General features: G+C 39.2%; 1 protein-coding gene across 3 annotated transcripts in view; it reads left to right on the forward strand.

Moving 5' to 3' along the window:
- The window catches only part of LOC100625207 (probable ubiquitin carboxyl-terminal hydrolase FAF-X), a 177,429-nt gene continuing 162,054 nt past the window's right edge, over positions 3,017-18,391 (forward strand). For 2 of the 3 annotated variants that reach the window (XM_021080952.1, XM_003484170.4), the window contains exon 1: positions 3,017-3,420. The gene's annotated coding sequence lies outside the window, so the exon portion shown is untranslated. The other variant, XM_021080953.1, reaches the window with a different exon arrangement.

Consider the following 18,391-nt stretch of genomic DNA (forward strand, 5'->3'; position numbering starts at 1 on the left):
GTTGTGATGTAGGTCTCAGCTCTGGCTCAGATGCAACCCCTGGCATGGGAACTTCTACATGCCATGAGTGTGACAGAAAAAATTAATTAAACAAGAAAACAGCCAAAGTTTGTGCTTTTTATGTATGTATACTTTGGTAAAAATATTTACTAAAAAATAAAAGCCTCACATCTAATATCATCTATTAAGATTCATCAAGGGAGAAGAGAAGGTGTGAAGTAGGAGGCAAAAATAAGTCCAGAGAACTTTATATGCAGGGCAGAGGTAATGTACAAAGTTCATTTTTGTAGAGATTAGAAGAATTGCATATTTTTCACTTACCACACCTATCCAGTGTGCTTAGGCAATTAACTCACTCTTTTCTCCTCTTTTTCCCCTTTTTCATTGCCCTGAAGCATGTGGAGTTCCTGGGCTAGGGATCAGATCCAAGCTGCAATTGCTACCTGCATTGTGGTTGCAGCAACATAGGATCCTTTAACTAAACTGTGCTAGGCCTGGAATTGAACCTTCGTCCTGCTGCTACAGAGATTCCACTGATCCCACTGCACCATTGTGGGAGACCCCTTAACTTGCTCTTTCTGTATATTTCCTTTGAAGAAAATCAGGGATGGCAATACCTGTCTGGAAGATTTTTTAGAGTAATAAGTTTTAACAACATGCCCATTATTTGGAAACCCACAATTGATGGATAAATGCTTACAGGTGGACTGAAAAGATGAACCAATACTGCTAAGTGAATTCAGTAATAAATTACAAAATATTTTACCATAAGACTAAATAGGATTCATGCCAGGAATACAAGATTGTTTTAACATATAAACATCAATTAAGGATATTTATATGTTTATATGTTCTGTTGTGTGTTATATGTTACCTCAGTGGTAATGCACCTGACTAGTATCAGTGAGGACATGGGTTTGATCCCCAGTCTCGAACAGTGGGTAAAGGATTTGCTGTTGCCATGAACTGTAGTGTAGGTCACAGACATGGTTCAGATCTGGTGTTGCATAGCCCCACATCTGCAGCTCAAATTCAACCCCTGGCCTGGGAACCTCATAGGGTGGGGGTGCAGCCCTAAAAAGAAAAAACGAAACAAAACAAAACAAAATCAATTAACAAAATATACAATGCTAATAAGGACCAAATCCATGTGGTCACCTTGATCTGTGAAGGACAGCTGTGAGGGATGGCTTGAAGTAAGGTCTTAATTTTCTGCTCAGGAATGGAACCTGGGAAGCCTGAGTGAAAACCAGGAATCCTGCCCACTAGATCAGCTAGAGGCTGAAAGCAGAATTGCCCTGATTCTTCCTCTCTGTTGAAAGCAAGAATGTTTCACAGAGACAAAGACTGCCAAAGCAGGTAGAAAGGTTATTATTAGAGACATCTGCCAGAGCACTCAGGGAAGTAACCTATTTATGGAAGTCGGAAACAAAGAGTAACAATACACCCAAAGGACAAGTCAGGCTAGGGGCCTCCCCCTGAATGAAGAGCACCAGAGAGGTGATTTAAACCTCTCATATGGGACAGTCTTTCAGGGTCTTTGTTTTTCTTTGGCCAGTTGTCTCCTTTTATCTTTTTTTTTTTTACAATTTCAATTTTTATCACAATTATTTATTTATTTATTTATTTATTGGCTTTTTGCTATTTCTTTGGGCCGTTCCCGCGGCATATGGAGGTTCCCAGGCTAGGGGTCCAATCAGAGCTGTAGCCACCAGCCTATGCCAGAGCCACAGCAACGCGGGATCCGAGCCGCGTCTGCAACCTACACCACAGCTCACGGCAACGCCGGATCGTTAACCCACTGAGCAAGGGCAGGGACCGAACCCGCAACCTCATGGTTCCTAGTCGGATTCGTTAACCACTGCGCCACGAGGGGAACTCCTCATTTTATCTTTTATACCCAACCAGACCCAGGGGCCTACCCCATCTGTGCGCACAAATTTTGGCCAAGATGGCTTCCAGAGCAAGGACTTATGTGAAGGTTAATTGGAGATATTTTGAGCTGGCATCTCCTCCCTTTCTGACCCAGAGGGGTCTCTCTGCTTATATGAAGTTAGGGACTCCCTGACCCCAGGATATGAACCATGTGACCTATCCTGGTCTTTTGCCAGAGCAGGGCTTAGCCGCTCTCTGATCCTGCCATTACCACTGTTTAAAGTGTCCACAGAAGACAAATTCAAGTTATTCATCTTGTTCCTGTTGTTATTTCTATACTGAAGTATAGACAGATGGTTGGTTTTAATGTCTACGCTGAAGGCCATCTATCTCTTGCCTAAACTTTAATATATGCCATGTAAGATAACCAACAAGCTTTCCTCTTACACTTTCAAACTGGTGGTGCCTATCCAATCCTCTGTTCGTCCCATTTGTATCCAGGTTGTTAGGACAGGACTGAAGTTCTTGCAAAGCAAGAAAATATTAAGACGTAGTTCTGAAAGTTGTGTCTCAGAGATTTGCCAGACACGGAAGTGCTTAGTTTCAGCATTTTTTCTTCTGCATTCATCGTCTGTTTCCAGTACCCATTCTAGAAAAATGTGAGGGCCAATGATGTACTTATTAAGGTGTGTTAGTGGGGAAAGTCTCACCATGCAACAAAACCTAGCAATGCAAGTGAAAATGTCTGAGCATTACTGCCCTTCTTGCACAGCCTAAACATCACGCAGGCTGAATCACAGTCTGAATACTTCTTCTCCACTCTTTACGGTTTTCTTCTAAGGAACTACAGAACCGAGAGTACAGCAACACCCGGTGGAAGGGCAAACCGGACAAGCAGTGGTTTTGTAAAGTGTCTTTACCGTGTGGTCCTAGCACTGTTACCAGTTGTTCAGGATCAATGTGCCCGGTCGACACGATTGCCTTCCGGCTCTGGGATGGACCTTTTCCGAGTTCCGGCGGGTTGTGAGGTGAGGGAGGAAAAGAGAAAAAGAAGGCACAGCTGACTGACAGGGGTCTGAGTAGGAGCAGGAGGAGGAGCCGAGGGGCGGGGCTTGCTGGGGGTGGGGTAGGTGGGTCCACGAGACACGGGGTGGCGCTGAGCCTGGTGGGAGTCTGCGGCTCTGCGGTTGCTGCCGGCCCGGCGGTTATTTTATTTATTTATTTATTTATTTTTTTTTAAAATACTTGCCGGGTCCGCCATATTGAAGAGGACCGGGCCAGGCGACTGCCTGAGCCCTAGTTTCTGTACCAAGCCTCTTTCTTACAGCCTTTCCCAGATTGTAAGGGCGTTGCGGAGCTTTACAACTCGCTGCTGCCTCGCCATTACTGGAGGCGGCCCCTCACCACCTATTTTAGTGTAGGCCTTGGGAGCTACTCGATGCGAAAACACTAGGCCCAAGGAGGTGAAGAAACGGCTGTGGGCGATTCTAACACAGGAGGAGGCAAACTTAGGCTTGTAAAGATTGAAGCCCGTCAGAGAAAGAGGTAAGAGGGCAACCATGTGTGGAGGAGGAGGAAGAGGGAGAAATGCTTTTTTCCTCACCGTTGCAACCCAGAACCCGGCCGTGCGGGGTTTTTTTTGGCCCCAGTAAGGACTGAACTTTGCCTCTGCGTCCGCTTTCACGTATTCTGCTTTTTGAGAAAAGGTACCCGTGCTATACAGTGAATAGCCACGGACCGGCACTTTTCCGGGGTCAACATGTGAGTCTAAAAGAGGAGAGCCTTGTTTACTGTTTCTTCACTTCTCCAGCTTGGTCAGAGGCTTCCCCGAACCGGCTGGGCAGTAATTCACTGTGCTAGCCAGTGAGGAGCCGACGCTGTAAGAGCATGCTTGTGTTTTACACTGTAAAGGAAAATGGCTGAACGGCTCGCGTGTCCTTCTTTCGCATGCTAGCTACTGTCTGTACCTGGACGCTAACCGCCCCAGGTTACGGGCCTTAGGTCGGAGTCCTTATTTAACTCTAGACTGCTCCTCAGGTAGTGTTTGACACCAAACGCCGTCACTGATGTGGAGTGATTTGGAGTAGAGCTAGGCCCCAGCTACGCCTGGCCTTCATATTTTGACGTTTGCGCATCTTCCGCGATAATCAGAGGCATGAACAAGGTTTTTATACCATTGCAAACTATTGAGGGCTGAGGGGCAGTGAAACATGTTTTAATTAAGAAATCAGTCGTATACTAGAGTTTAATCTTTATGTTTTTCTCTGTTTCTACAGAAGTGTTAGCTTTATTGAGTTTCTTAGTGGTGAAACCTCATGATGTGAGGCTTTACATTTCAGTGGAACATATTTACATTTTTTTGCGTTATCATAGTTATTTTAAATTTATTGAGCAGATATTTAAGGCATTTTATGGAATTCTGTTAAAGTGTTACTTGATTATGCTACTATGAAGTTTCTCCTACACGGGAAATAATATGGCAGGTTGTTTTTTTTTTTAAACTTAATTGACCTAATTGTAAATCTGCCTTAAATATACGTGTTGCATTTTTAAAGGGAAATATTTGGTAGCATTTTCTAGGAAACACATTCATCCTCTAAAACTTCATGATATTTTATGCCCTACTTTTTGTAAAAGAATTTGGGGTACTTTGCATACTAAAGATATTTTCTTTGGTAAAGATGTTTTCTTTGGTCTTATCACTAGAACTTGTATCCTGAATAAAGATTAATTAACAGGAAGCTGGAGTGCCTACATTAATTTAAAATAGAGTGTAAGATACCTTTTCCTTCCTAAACTAATTAGAAAATTAGAGCATGCTGGCTTTACTTTGTTTTAAATGTCATTGTCTCCCTGTTTGGGGACTATTTCAGTTATTGTTTCAGATGACACTTGGGAATGTATTACTTTTTGTAGATATAAAGATAAGATTTTTAAATTGTAACTTATTATTACCCTTTTCCTATACATACAAGTTGAACCTGTGATCTAGATATTTTAAGTGTTAAACTTCCTTTATTGGCTACCCCTAGTTATGGCTAATATTTCTTTTAAACTTGGAGGGAATATCCGTAGTGACCACTTAACCACAAAACATTACATGTGAGAATCTAAGTTCTGAAGTAATTCTTAAGAGTGTTTACCATACACCAAATTAACTGAGTAGAAATGGGTCTTTTTTTTTCCTTTTGGAGTCTTGAAATGCATTTTCAATATCCGGGTAAGAAGAAACACCTTTCATGGATTTTTTTTCTTTGATGAAGTAGTTATAAGGAATCTTAACCGTGTTTGAAATCAGATGTTTGACCTGAAATTTTAGCATTCAGTTATTGTTTAGCTGGACTAATGTACACTTTAAGTTTTTTGATATTTTCACATTTGTTTCAGCATTTTAATGAGGGAACTGTCCTTTGAAAAATAATGTCTCTCTCCTTTCTCTCCCCTCCCCATTCCTTTCCATCCTTCCTTCACCTCCTCCCCTTTCTTTCCTTCCTTCTCTCCCCTCCTCCCCCTTCCTTCTTTTCTTTCCTTCTCTCCCTCCCCTCCCCTTTCCCTCCCTTTCCTCCTTCCTTCCCTCACCCTCCTCCCCTTCCTTCCCTACCCCTTCTTCCCCTTCCTCTCTTACCTCCCCTCTCCCCTTCCTTTCCCTTTCCTTCCCCCTTCTCTCCCCTTTTTTCCACCCTTCCTCCCCCTCCTCTCCCCCCTTCCTTCCCTCCCTCTCCCTCCTCTCCCCCCTTCCTTCCCTTCTCCTTTCCATCTCTCCCTCCCTCCCTTCCTTCCCTCCCTCCCTTTCTTCCCTCCCTCCCTTCCTTCCCTCCCTCCCTTTCTTCCCTCCCTCCCATTCTTCTCTCCCTCCCTTTCTGGTCCTCCCTCTATTCCCCCACTCCCTTCCCTTCCCTCCCCCTACAGCTGCGGGCCTGTTCCACAGCCACAGCAACACAGATCCAAGCCTCATCTGTGACCTCCCTTTCCTCCCTCTTTTTCCCCTTCCCTCCCTCCCCTCCCCCCTCACAACAATGCCCAGATCCTTAAGCCACTGAGCAAGGCCAGGGAGTGAACCCTCATCTTCATGGATCCTGGTTAGGTTGGTTAACCATTGAGCCATAAAGGGAACTCCCAGGCAATTCTTATCGCTCCCTAAAGATTTAGATGTCATGGATATTTCAGATATATGGAATCATAAAATATGTAGTCTTTGTTTCTGGCATCTTTCACTTAGATAATGTTTTTGAGGTTTATTTGTATTGTAAAATGGATCTATGTTATATAGACTCCAAACAGAGCTGTTAAGAACAATACTTTTCAAGGCTTGATATGTGAACAATTTGTTTTGTGTTAGTAGGTACCTAGAAGCAAAATTATTGGATTATACTTTATATTTACATTTAACTTAAACTGAGACAATTACATTTAAATTTAAAATCTACATTTTTAAAGTAGTGTATATTTTATTTTATTTATTTAGTTTTTTGTCTTTTTGCCGTTTCTTGGGCTGCTCCCACAGCATATGGAGGTTCCCAGGCTAGGGGTCGAATCAGAGCTATAGCCGCTGGCCTATGCCAGAGCCACAGCAATGCGGGATCCGAGCTGCGTCTGCAACCTGCTCCACAGCTCACAGCAACACCAGATCCCTAACCCAGTGAGGAATGCCAGGGATTGAACCTGCAACCTCATGGTTCCCAGTCGGATTCCTGAGCCATGACAGGAACTCCAAAGTAGTGTAAATTTTAAATTTTAAGATTTTCCAGTTGATTTTGACTACATTTTGATTTCTTGGTTATACCCATTCTAGTAGTGGTATAGTGGTCCCTTTGTGGTTTTAATTTGCATTTCCTTAATAATTAATGATGTTGAGCATATGCCTATGTGCATATTGTCTGCTTGCATATCTTTCTTGGAGTAATGTATATTTAGACTGCCTAGGTTTAAAATTAGTTTTTAAAAAATTATCTCTGTAGGTTGTATCTTTTCTGTGATTTGACCTGCAATATTTCTCCTAATCTGTGTTTTCTGTTTTCACTTTCTTTATAGCATCTTTTGAAGTGCAGAAGTTTTAAATTTGATGAGATCTGGTTAATTTTTTTCCTTTCATCGCTTTTTATGTCTAGTCAAGAAATCTTTGCCTAACTGAAAGTCATGAAGATTCACTCATATTTACCTCTTAAAATTTTTATCTTTAGAGTATGCATGTCTTGGTCTCTAATCCATTTTGGTTTAACTTTTGTGTGTTGTGTAAATTAGGCATCCAGATTCATTTTTTGCATGTGGATGTTTATTATTTCAGTACAAATTGTTCAAAAGAATTTTCTTTCACCTTTGAATAGTCTTGGCACCCTTGCTGAAAATCATTTGACATATTAAAAGTTCTTATAAATAAGAACTTAATGTCTGGACTGTCAATTCTGAGCTATTGATCTTTATGTGTATTCTCATGCCAGCAACGACTAAGTTAATTTATATTCTAAATGACAGTGACAATTAAAAGTTTCTTTTTAAACTGTGGTAAAAATACAACAGAATTTAGTCACAACTATTTTTAACGGTATAGTTTGGTGGTAAAAGTACCATTACATTGTTGGCAACCATCCCAAGAGTAACACTTTCATTAATGTGTCATGATTTTTAGTCTTACCTTAAGTTTGCTGAACCTTGAATAAAGTTTAGGAATAAATTTCAGTGCTCAAGGAATAAATTTTTAGCTTCCATTTTGTTATTTTAATAGCAAAGTATTCATTGCTGTTAATCTTAATTTGAACATGGAGTTTGCATTTGGTTAATGCAGAGTTTTTCTTCAATCTTGACAGCACATTATAATCACTTGGGGAAGCATTAAAAATAATACTCATAGTTTGGAGTTCCCATTTTGGCTCAGTGGCTTAAGGACCCAACATTGTCTCCTAGAGAATGTGGATTCCATCCCTGGCCTTGCTTTGTGGTGTTGCTGCAGGCTGAGCTGCTGTTGCCATGTCTGTGGTGTAGGACTCAGTTGCAGCTCTGATTCCATCCCTGGCCTAGAATCTTCCACATGCTGCAGGTGGGGCTGTAAAAAGAAAAAAAAAAATAATGCTGGAAGTTGTTTGTCATACCTCCATCCCCAACTACACCTTTTTGTTAATTTGTCTAATACGAAGCCCTGACATAGTGATCTTTAAGAGCACTGTGGATAATAATCTCTTGCTTATTATTTCTAAGTATGCAGTTGTAAATCTTTTAGATGAATAAATAAAAATGTTTTTTTTTTTTTTTTTGGAACTGTGCCCACAGATGTGGAAGTTCCTAGGCCAGGAATTGAACTCATATCACAAGAGCAATCCAGGCCACTGCATTGACACCATCAGATCCTTAAACTGCTGTGCCGCTAGGGAAATCTAAAACATGATTTTTGTAGTTTTTAAATTAATAGCAAAGTTGTCTTTGGAGTTTTAATTGCGCCAGCACTATGTTGAGCATCTTGATGCATCGTCTTTTTTTCTTTCTTTTTTTTTTAAATGGGCACACTTGGGTTTATGGAAGTTCTCTGTCTAGGGGTCGAATTGGAGCTGCAGCTGTTGACCTACACCATAGCAGTGCCAGATCTGAGCTGTGTCTCAGTTTGCCTCAGTCTGTAGCAGTACTAGATCCACTGAGTGAGGCCAGGAATCGAATATCCTCATGGATATATTAGGTTTTTATCTCGCTGAATCACAGTGGGAACTCCATGCATCATCCGGTATAGATACTGTTATTTCCATAGACAGATATGAAAGTCGAGTTCTGATAGGATCAATTAGAGGTGAATCCAACCACCGTACCAATTATTGGCATAATATACTGTAATAAGTCACTGATTTAAATTTTCATCTTTAAACATTGAAACTTGACTTTATATATCAGAATAAACTTGGGTTTGGTTAAAAGTTTTTGTTTGTAATATTGTTTTAAATGTTATCAAAGTATTTTGCTACTGAGAAGTAACCACAGAGATATTATTGAATAAAATTCTGTTTCATTTACCTCTCAACATATAGGCTATTTTAATTGGTGGGTTTATTCTTTAAAACGTTTTTTTTAAGAAACATACTGTTAGTAAAATAAGCAAAATTGAGGCATTTTTCTTCCTTTCATTCATAAAAGACTTTGGTTTGTTATGAAATTCTGTTACATAAGTTTGAAGTTTCATGTAGTAGTGTAGTGCTTAAAATTGGTTTTTCACAGACACTTTTCAGAATTGGTAGCCTGTGCATTTGTGTTGTATGACGAGAGAGAGAGAGAGAGAGTTTTCAGTGTTTATGAAATTACTGAAATAGAAGTAACAGACTTTTTTTTTTTGGACCACACCCTTGGCATGCAGAGTTTCTGGGCAAGCAATTCACACCACAGCAGTGACCATGCTGGGTCCTTAAACCTGTTGAGCCACCAGGGAACTCCCAATAATAGACTTTTCATCTTGTTTTTCCTTACGCCAATTTCTTTTTCCTAGACCAGTTCTCAATCAAGGAGCAAGAGAGAAAGGTCTTAGGTAGTGTAGAATTTGTTGAGGATTTGTAGTATGCCACAAGCCTCTTAATAGATCTGGTTGGTAAATAATATAGAAAAAGGGACTACTTCAATAGTTAATGTCTATTTATATCCTTAGTGTTATAAGGAAAGAAAGGGACTACATGAAAATTCACAGCTTCTGTATATTAGGGTTTGAATTTTTTGGCCCTGCTTATAGTGTGTGGAAGTTCCCAGGCCAGCGATTGAACCCACATGACAGCAGCAACCCAAGCCACTAAGTGACAATTCCAGATCCTTAACCTGCTGGGCCACAGGAAACTCCTATTATGGTTTGAATTTATCAAGAAACTTCCCTATTTTTGTTTTTGTATGATTTTAAAATGATTGTCATACATTTAAGGGCTGAGATGTGAAAAATATTATAGTTTGATGGGAAATCAAATCTAGTTTATTCTTTAAATATGTGTGTCCTAGTCTTATATTTAATCAGATGTGCATATGCATTGTACATGTATTTGACAGCAAATCCTTTTTTTCTTATTCTTTTCACAGAAGTTAGTGTATAATACAGTTTTTCTACTTCAGCTCACAATTATTGTGGAGCTTACTGAAAAATTTAATTAGATAGGTCTCATTCTTACAATAGATTCTAGGTGATTCTAATGAATAGTTCTAGGGTGTGACATAGATTTTAAGGGAGGAAAAGAAAAATTAGTGGGTAATCCTCATGTGCAATTCAGTTTAGGAAAAGGAGAGACATGAAACCCTTTGAGAATTTTGTTATTTTGCCATTAGGCAGCCATATCCTCTTTTGAGTGTCTAATATCATTGATGATGCTGTCAAAAATATCACCCAAACTCATGGACAAATAGTGAAAAGGATCCAGTCTTGTAAGTGAAGAACTGGGTTATACCTAGAATCATGATTCCCCTTACGCTTACAGTTTCAGCTCTTCTGCTCTTTTTAATCTTTAGGTCTGTTTCCATTTACTTTCATTTGTTGGGTATCTCTTGTGTACTTGGTACAATCCTAGGTGCTCATCTCTTCTATCAGTGTGTGAAATAGTAAAAGAGGAGTTCCCGTCGTGGTGCAGTGGTTAACGAATCCGACTAGGAACCATGAGGTTGCGGGTTCGGTCCCTGCCCTTGCTCAGTGGGTTAAGGATCCGGCGTTGCCGTGAGCTGTGGTGTAGGTTGCAGAAGCGGCTCGGATCCCGCGTTGCTGTGGCCCTAGCGTAGGCCAGTGGCTACAGCTCCGATTGGACCCCTAGCCTGGGAACCTCCATATGCCGCGGGAGCGGCCCAAAGAAATAGCAAAAAAGACAAAAAAAAAAAAAAAAAGAAATAGTAAAAGATTGCTTTTTCCCTGGGGCCTTATGTTATATGAAGGGAATGGAGGGAGGACTGGCTAGTTTTCCTAACTCTGGTTTTCTCTCTTTCTTTTATTCTCTCTCAGAAAAAGTGCCATGTTTAAAGTATAAGTTTTGGTAGTAAATCAGTGGAATTTCTCTGATACTTTAGATTTTATGTCTATTTATAAAATAGAACTTCAGTCTGTATATAAAAAAAAGAACTTCAGTCTTCTCTCATGCAATATCAGTATCGAGTATAGCAGGGCAAGATTCTTTTCATATATTGGCCGTAGAAATACTTGGCCTTGATAAATTTTAAATTTTTGATTAGGTGATGTGTTCTGGCATAATTCCTCTTTGCTGTCTTCTTTTCTGGATCGGTGCTCTGTCTCTTGTCTTCATAGGATATGTTTCTTTGACTTTGTTTAAATTCTTTGTTCACATTTGATTAATATCTTCCTTCAGATTCTTTAGATTAGTGGCATCCAGTGGGTCAGGTTAAGATCCTGAGCCCTATTCCTAGCACTAGAGAGTATCTTGTGTTTAGGTAGTAACCATTTGTTGAGTAATCATCAGATCAGTTCACCCTTCTCTATATGGTTTCTCCTTTCTATTTTTGTGGTCTTGTTAGTAGTTTTCATTTCTTAGAATAGTGTGACTTCACCTGTTAATCATTTAAAAATGGGTAATGGTATAGAAAAGGATCTTATATATCCATGAGGATGTGGGTTCTATCCCTGGCCTTGCTCAGTGGTTAAGGATCCTGTATTGTTGTGAGCTGTAGTGTAGGTTGCAGTCATGGCTCAGATCCCACGTTGCTGTGCCTGTGATGCAGGCGGGCAGCTATAGCTCTGATTTGACTCCTAGCCTGGGAACTTCCATATGCCGAGGGTGCAGCCCTAAAAGCAAAAAAAAGAGGAGAATTTAGACACTATTCCAAGGTATTAAATTAAAATAAAATACCTATTTCTCTTATCTCCAGAAAAAAAAAAAGGAAAGGATCTTAGATTTTAAATGCCTTATTTTTCAGATGAAAAATCTGTCTCAAAGAGGTGATGTAGCTTGTCCAACATAGTACAGTACGTCCACTATCTTCTTTGTGAAGTTGCTGTCATAACTGTCATATCTAACAAATCTGGATTATTAATGTTTCTAGATTCTTAATGCCTTATTTGTTGTCTCACTATTGAGTTATTTCATATTTGTTAATTCTCCCACTAGTACTGGATAATGACCTTGGGAAGGTAAGGGATCCTCTCCTATATTTGCATATATCACAGATAACATAGAATAATACTTTTGCCTGGTAAGTGACAAAATATTTTATTTGATTTCCAAAACCTAGAAGTACTGTTTTAGACCATTACTTGATGGTCCCTCACAGATTGTGCTCTCCCCCTCCCCCTTTTATAGCCTCCCCTGTGGCATATGGAAATTACCAGGCCTGTGGGTCAAATTGGAGCTACAACTGCAGGCCATCCTTTTTTTTTTTTTTTTAATTGATTAATCATGTGATCATTAAATATTGGAAAACCAAGTTAAAGAAATTATTTTACTTTAGGTAATACTTAAGCTGGCAATTGAAAATCCTAGCATGTAAAGCATAATGAGGAACAACATTACAAGAAAAAAGGGAATAGGGAAGTTTCCCATCTCCATTTTGTATGTCCATTTCATTTCTTCTAATTTAATTGATCATTGAAGCTTGTAAGATTATTAATCATCTTTCTCTTTTTTTCTTAAGCAACTATTACAGTGAAGTTCTAAATAAGTGGTTATTTTTGACTAGACTTTAAGAAATTATATGGTATTAGACCCATGTTCTATGTAAACAGAATCTGTACTTGTCTGAGAAATTAGGTTTTCCTATGTTTAAAAAAATTTTTTGTTAGTGCCAGTGGCATTTTGGAAGTTGCTTGGCCAGAGATCAAACTTGCACCACAGCAGCAACCAAAGCCGTATACCCACCATCCCTCCCCACCCATAAATGTCTGCACAGGCGCACAGAAAGAAAGGTAGGCTACACTGGAAATAAACTCTAAGCTAGGGGCTTTCCGGGTCTCTTAATACTAGCAGCTTCAGGAGTTCTCTGGCGCTTCACCAGATTAAGGATCTGGTTGTGTCATCACTGCTGTGGCACAGGTTCAGCCTTTGGCCCAGGAACTTCTGCGTGCCATGGGTGCTGGCCAAAAAATAAATAAATAGAAATTTTGTGTGTATGAATATGTAGGAAAATTATGCATGTTGTGGGTGAAAAGGTTCGGAGCTCATAGAAGACAAAATGCTCATATACAAACATTTTATCTCATGTGATGCCACCATGAAGAAAGCAGCTATATTATTAGCTTAGGTATTTGTTCACCTTTTGTGTGTGTGTGTTTGTGTTTTTAAACTTAAAGTTAAATAAGTTAAAATACTGTACCTACAAGTTACTACTTTTTTGTTGTTATTTTAAGTTTCCTTGATGGTGGCTTTGGTTAAGTTCCCTGGTGGTGAAGGATCCAGCATTGTCACTGCTGCAGCTTGGATTGCTGTCACAGTGTGGGTGTGACCCCTGGAACGTTATTATGCTGCAGGAGCTGTCAAAAATAATAAAAACAAAACATTTTTGATATGTAGGATTTTTCAAGCCTTATTCTACTCCATCTTATAAATGTATTGTGATCTAGTTAATCTTTCTCTTGGTGCCCTTTTTAGATTGTAACTAGTTTTTGTTGTGAATGTGCTGTGAAATTGTTTTGGTGAATTTTTGAATATTCTGTTGAATCAGCGTTTTTATTAGTTGTATATATTTAATTTTAATAAGTAAAGTTTTTTCATGTCCTCTGCCTCTACATCTTTAAGGTTTTAGAGCTTGAATTTGTGCTATTCCTGTTTTTTTGTCAAATACTTCCCTCCCCACCCTACCTCTCACCTACCCCTGCTGCCAATTCCCACTATACTGCTTAGAATTTCCATCATTAATTGAATTTTGATGTAACTTTCTAACATATTTCTAGCCTCAAAGGCACACACACTCAGCCGAAAAATCCCCTCCTATCAATCCAGTTGATTCTGGATTCTCCATGCTTATCCTAACCCTCCATGCTTAACCTATATAGTTTCGCAGTTTTGTTCGTTCCTTTTAGGCAGATTCTGCTTTGAAGTCTGATAGTACTTTGTTATGACATTAATATTTTCTAATTCTTTTTGTTTATCTTTGGCATTTTATGTTCTCTTCTAGAGTTTGTCAATGTAAAATTAACCAGTAGTCAGTCTAAGAAAGAAAAAGAAGGGAGTCCTTGTTGTGACTCAGTGGTTACTGTGTTTGACTAGCATCCATGAGGACACAGGTTCAAGCCCTAGCCTCATGCACTGGGTTAAGGATCTGGTGTTGCCGTGAGCTGTGGTGTAGGTCTCAGATGCAGCTTGGATCCTGTGTTGCTGTGGCTATAGAGTAGGCCGGCCAGCTACACCTCCAATTTGACCCCTAGCTGGGAATCTCCATGTGCCACAGGTGTAGCCCTAAAAGGGAAAAAGAAGGGAAAAAAAAAAAAAAGGAAAATTTTGTTCAAGCAGAGCTCTGAGGACTGTTGATGTTGTTATTCTTTTCTTTCTTTGTGGCAGGTAGGCGTTCCTGTATTTTCTAAGTAGATCTGGTTAATGTGTAAAGGAGATGCACAGTGTACACTAGAGGGCAGGGAGGAAGTAGTGGATCAAATTGCAGAGAGATGGAGTTCCTTTTGTGGCTCAGCTGGTTAAGAACCTGATCATTATCCATGAGGATGTAGATTTGATCCTTGGCCTTGATTAGTGGGTTAAGGATGTGCTATAGCTGTCGTATAGGCCGGTTACTGTAGTTCTAATTTGAGCCCTAGCCTGGTAACTTCCATATGCAGAGGGTGCAGCCTTAAAAAAAACCACCCCCCAAAAAAAAATTGTAGAGAGAGATTTTTAGGTTTAATTTTTTTCTTATTCTGTCTTAAAAAGTAGTTTCATTTTCATGTCTAGTAGCATGTTCTCTGGCTTGCTAGGTATTATTCAGTAATTGATTTTACTTTATTAACACTTGTACAATGACTGCCTAGAGTCTGAAAGATGATTATTATAGAATCCATATTATTTCTTATATTGTTAATAAATTAACATATTATTGGCTTATTAATTATTAACAGACTCTAAAGAAACTGTTGTTTTACACACTATTCAAAAATTTCTGGGGTGTATCTTGGTTTCTGAGTTGAAGTTATCCTTTTTGAGATCAACACTTCTGACTAGTTTAGGGAATGTCGTGGTTAATATCACTGTCATGTCAGTTAAGAGTCTTGGGTTATAGTTCTAGATTGCCGAGGTCCAGCCCCAGCAGCCAGGGAGTGCCGAAGGAGAGGATGGGCTACAAACGGCGCGGAAAGAATTGGAGCCAACTCCTCAGCTGCATGCTGCAGATGACCCAATTTATTAAATGAAAAGCATCAGTTTTTATACCCTATCACAATCAGGTTTCGTGTAAGATTTGACATTAACATTTGATTTAAAGCCCTTTTGTTCCCTCCACCCGAGATCCAAAAAAAGAAGGTTAGTTAAAACATGTTCCTTTCAACTTCAGATTTTCCTTCAAGATTACAAACTTAAAGTTTCACACTGTATTTTTCTTAAAAGGTCAACAGCAGTAGCTATTCTATTCTATATTAAGAACAAAGCTTTAATAAGTAATAAACTATGATACCTAACATTCTTTAACTAAAGGTGTATGTAGTTAACAAAACGCATGAAAGCCTTGGGCTCATGCCATTCTTAAAACCACGATTTATTTGGCGCCAGCAAGCTAAGCATTTAACCTATTGTGCTGATAGTAAGTTCCAAACCACCAATTTCAATAGAAAGGAGTATTATACCCAAAAATAAACAAATGCCCCCATAAGGGATGAAAGTTACAAGTGACACTGTTAAAAATATATCTATTATAGAAAATAGCAGTTTATAGGCCAAACAACGTTTTCCCAGCCCCAAACTTCTTTTTAAGGGACTGAAATCATAAGTTTCCCCTGTATACTCTCACAAAATAGGTGCCATAAATTGTTACTCCAAAACAAAGGCCTTTTCCATTACATTGTTTAAATAACTTCACTCTGTTTTGGTTCAAGTGTTTTACGTACCCAGGGCAAATCTTTAGCTGTAAGAAAGCTGTGAATAGGAGATAGAAAAAGAAGGATAAGCACAGAAAAATAGATTAACATATTTTTTAGGGGATATCATTTTTATTTTCCTGGAGCCGATGTCTTTCAAGGGATTGCTCTGCAATCCTTCTTCTTTCTTCAGCTTGTCTGTAGCTCTGCTAACCAGACAAGCCTCACGCAGGTGCTGACTGTGGCTTTGCTTTCTTTACTGGAGCAGCCTATGGCTCCCGACACTAGATCAACCAGCCTGTGAGTGAGATTCTTCATCCATCCATCCATGCATCCATCTATCTAATCTTTTTAGGGCTACGTGTACAGCATATGGAGGTTCCCAGGCTAGAGCTCTAATGGGAGCTACAGCTGTGGCCTACACTGCAGCCATAGCATCGCCAGATCAGAGCCACATCTGTGACCTATACCACAGATATGGCAATGCCAGATCCTTAACTTAATCCTGAGTGAGGCCAGGGATTGAACCTTTGTTCTCATGGATAATAGTCTGGTTTGTTACTGTTGAGCCACCAGGGGAACTCTCAACTTGTTATTTAAATGAGAGACTGTTTTTGCTGTCTATCTTACTATAACTTTTAGATTATACGTATTTATTTAATACCATTAATGGTTCTTGTTCAGGATATGTCTAGAGATTGCACTCGGTGCAAGCTGAGACTGAAATATTCACATATGTGATGACTCATTCATAGGCCTTAGTGTTGGCAGGCGACATCAGTTCCTTGTCATGTGGATAGGTCTGAGGTGCTGCTTCACATGTTTTCTGGAAGTGTTAGCTGCCTTGTTGAGAATACCTCTGTTATTAATATTAATACTGCTAGATTTAATTGTAGCCTGTTAGGGAAAATAATATTAAGAGGAATTTTTAAAGTTTTTTAAAACTTTCATGTGAAGAGTAAAGATATTCAGTGATTAAAGTTTGGTGTAGGTAGTTGTAATAAAATTTTGTATTGATTTTTTTTTTTTTTAAATACAGTAAGGCAATTAGCAAAAGGATTTAATCACATATGTTTTACTTGAAAAGCTAGAAGTTCTCAATTTTTTTTATTTCAAAGATGGTTTACATTGTAAAAAACTGATAATTTAATGAAGATTTGGTTTGTGTATTATCGTTTTGATATTTACCAACTTGTAAATTCATAGATTAAAATTTTTTCACTATTTCATTTGAAAAACAGTTTCATGTTAACAAATATTTTTGTGAGAGGCAACTGTTTTTCCAAGTGGAAAAAAAAATTTTTTTTTTGGCCTTGCCTTCAGCACATGAAAGTTCCTGGGCCAGGGATCAAATCTGAGCCACAGAAGTGGCAATGTTGAGTTCTTAACCACTAGGCCAAGGAACTAAAAGAAGGCCAGGCTTTTTTTTTCTTTTTTTTTTTCCGGCTGTCCTGCATTGTTTTATTTTAACATTTTTATGGCTGTACCCATGGCATATAGAAATTCCCAGGCTAGGGGTCAAGTCAGAGCTGCTGACCACAGCCACAACCACAGCAACATGGGATCCAAGCCATGTCTGCAGCCTACACCACAGCTCACAGTAATGCTGGATCTCCGAACCACTGTTCGAGGCCAGGGATTCAACCAGCATCCTGGTGGATACTAGTCAGATTTGTTTCTATTACACCATGATGGGAACTCTAATATTTATTATTTTAAAATGGTCTGCAAGAGCAGTGGGGTTTAGTTAGCTCATGAAAGCTAAGTATAGGTTGAATTTTGCTTGTTCCAGTCCAGATTATATAAATGTATATAAATTATTTAAATTATAGTGAAACATATATGACGGAATTTACCATTTTTCTGTTTTTAATTGTACAATTTAGTGACAAATACATTCACATTGTTTTGCAGTTATCACTGTACATCTGTAGAACTTTGTTTTGCAAAACTGAAACTATACCCATTAAACAATAACCATTGCCCCCTTCTCCCAACTCTTGGCAATTACCTTTCCACTTTTCTGTCTCTGATTTTTATTTATTTATTTATTTATTTATTTGCTATTTCTTGGGCTGCTCCAGCGGCACATGGAGGTTCCCAGGCTAGGGGTTGAATCGGAGCTGCAGCCACCAGCCTATGCCAGAGCCACAGCAACGCGGGATCCGAGCCGCGTCTGCAACCTACACCACAGCTCACGGCAACGCCGGATCCTTAACCCACTGAGCAAGGGCAGGGACCGAACCCGCAACCTCATGGTTCCTAGTCGGATTCGTTAACCACTGCACCACGACGGGAACTCCTCTGTCTCTGATTTTGATTATTCTAAGTATCTTATATGAGTGGAATAAAAAATTATTTGTCTTTTTATGTGTGGTTTATTTCACTTGACATAATGTCCTCAAGGTTCATCCTTGTTAACACTTATGTTAGAATTTACTTCTTAAAGCTGAATTATTCCCCTGTATTTGGATATCACATTGTATTTTTCCATTCATCTGTCAGTGGATAATTGGGTAATTGCCTACACTTCCTGATGATTGCGAATAATGCTGCAGTGAGCACATTTGTGTAAATATC

Source organism: Sus scrofa, chromosome Y (assembly GCF_000003025.6).
Source record: "Sus scrofa isolate TJ Tabasco breed Duroc chromosome Y, Sscrofa11.1, whole genome shotgun sequence".
Classification (NCBI taxonomy): Eukaryota; Metazoa; Chordata; class Mammalia; order Artiodactyla; family Suidae; genus Sus; species Sus scrofa.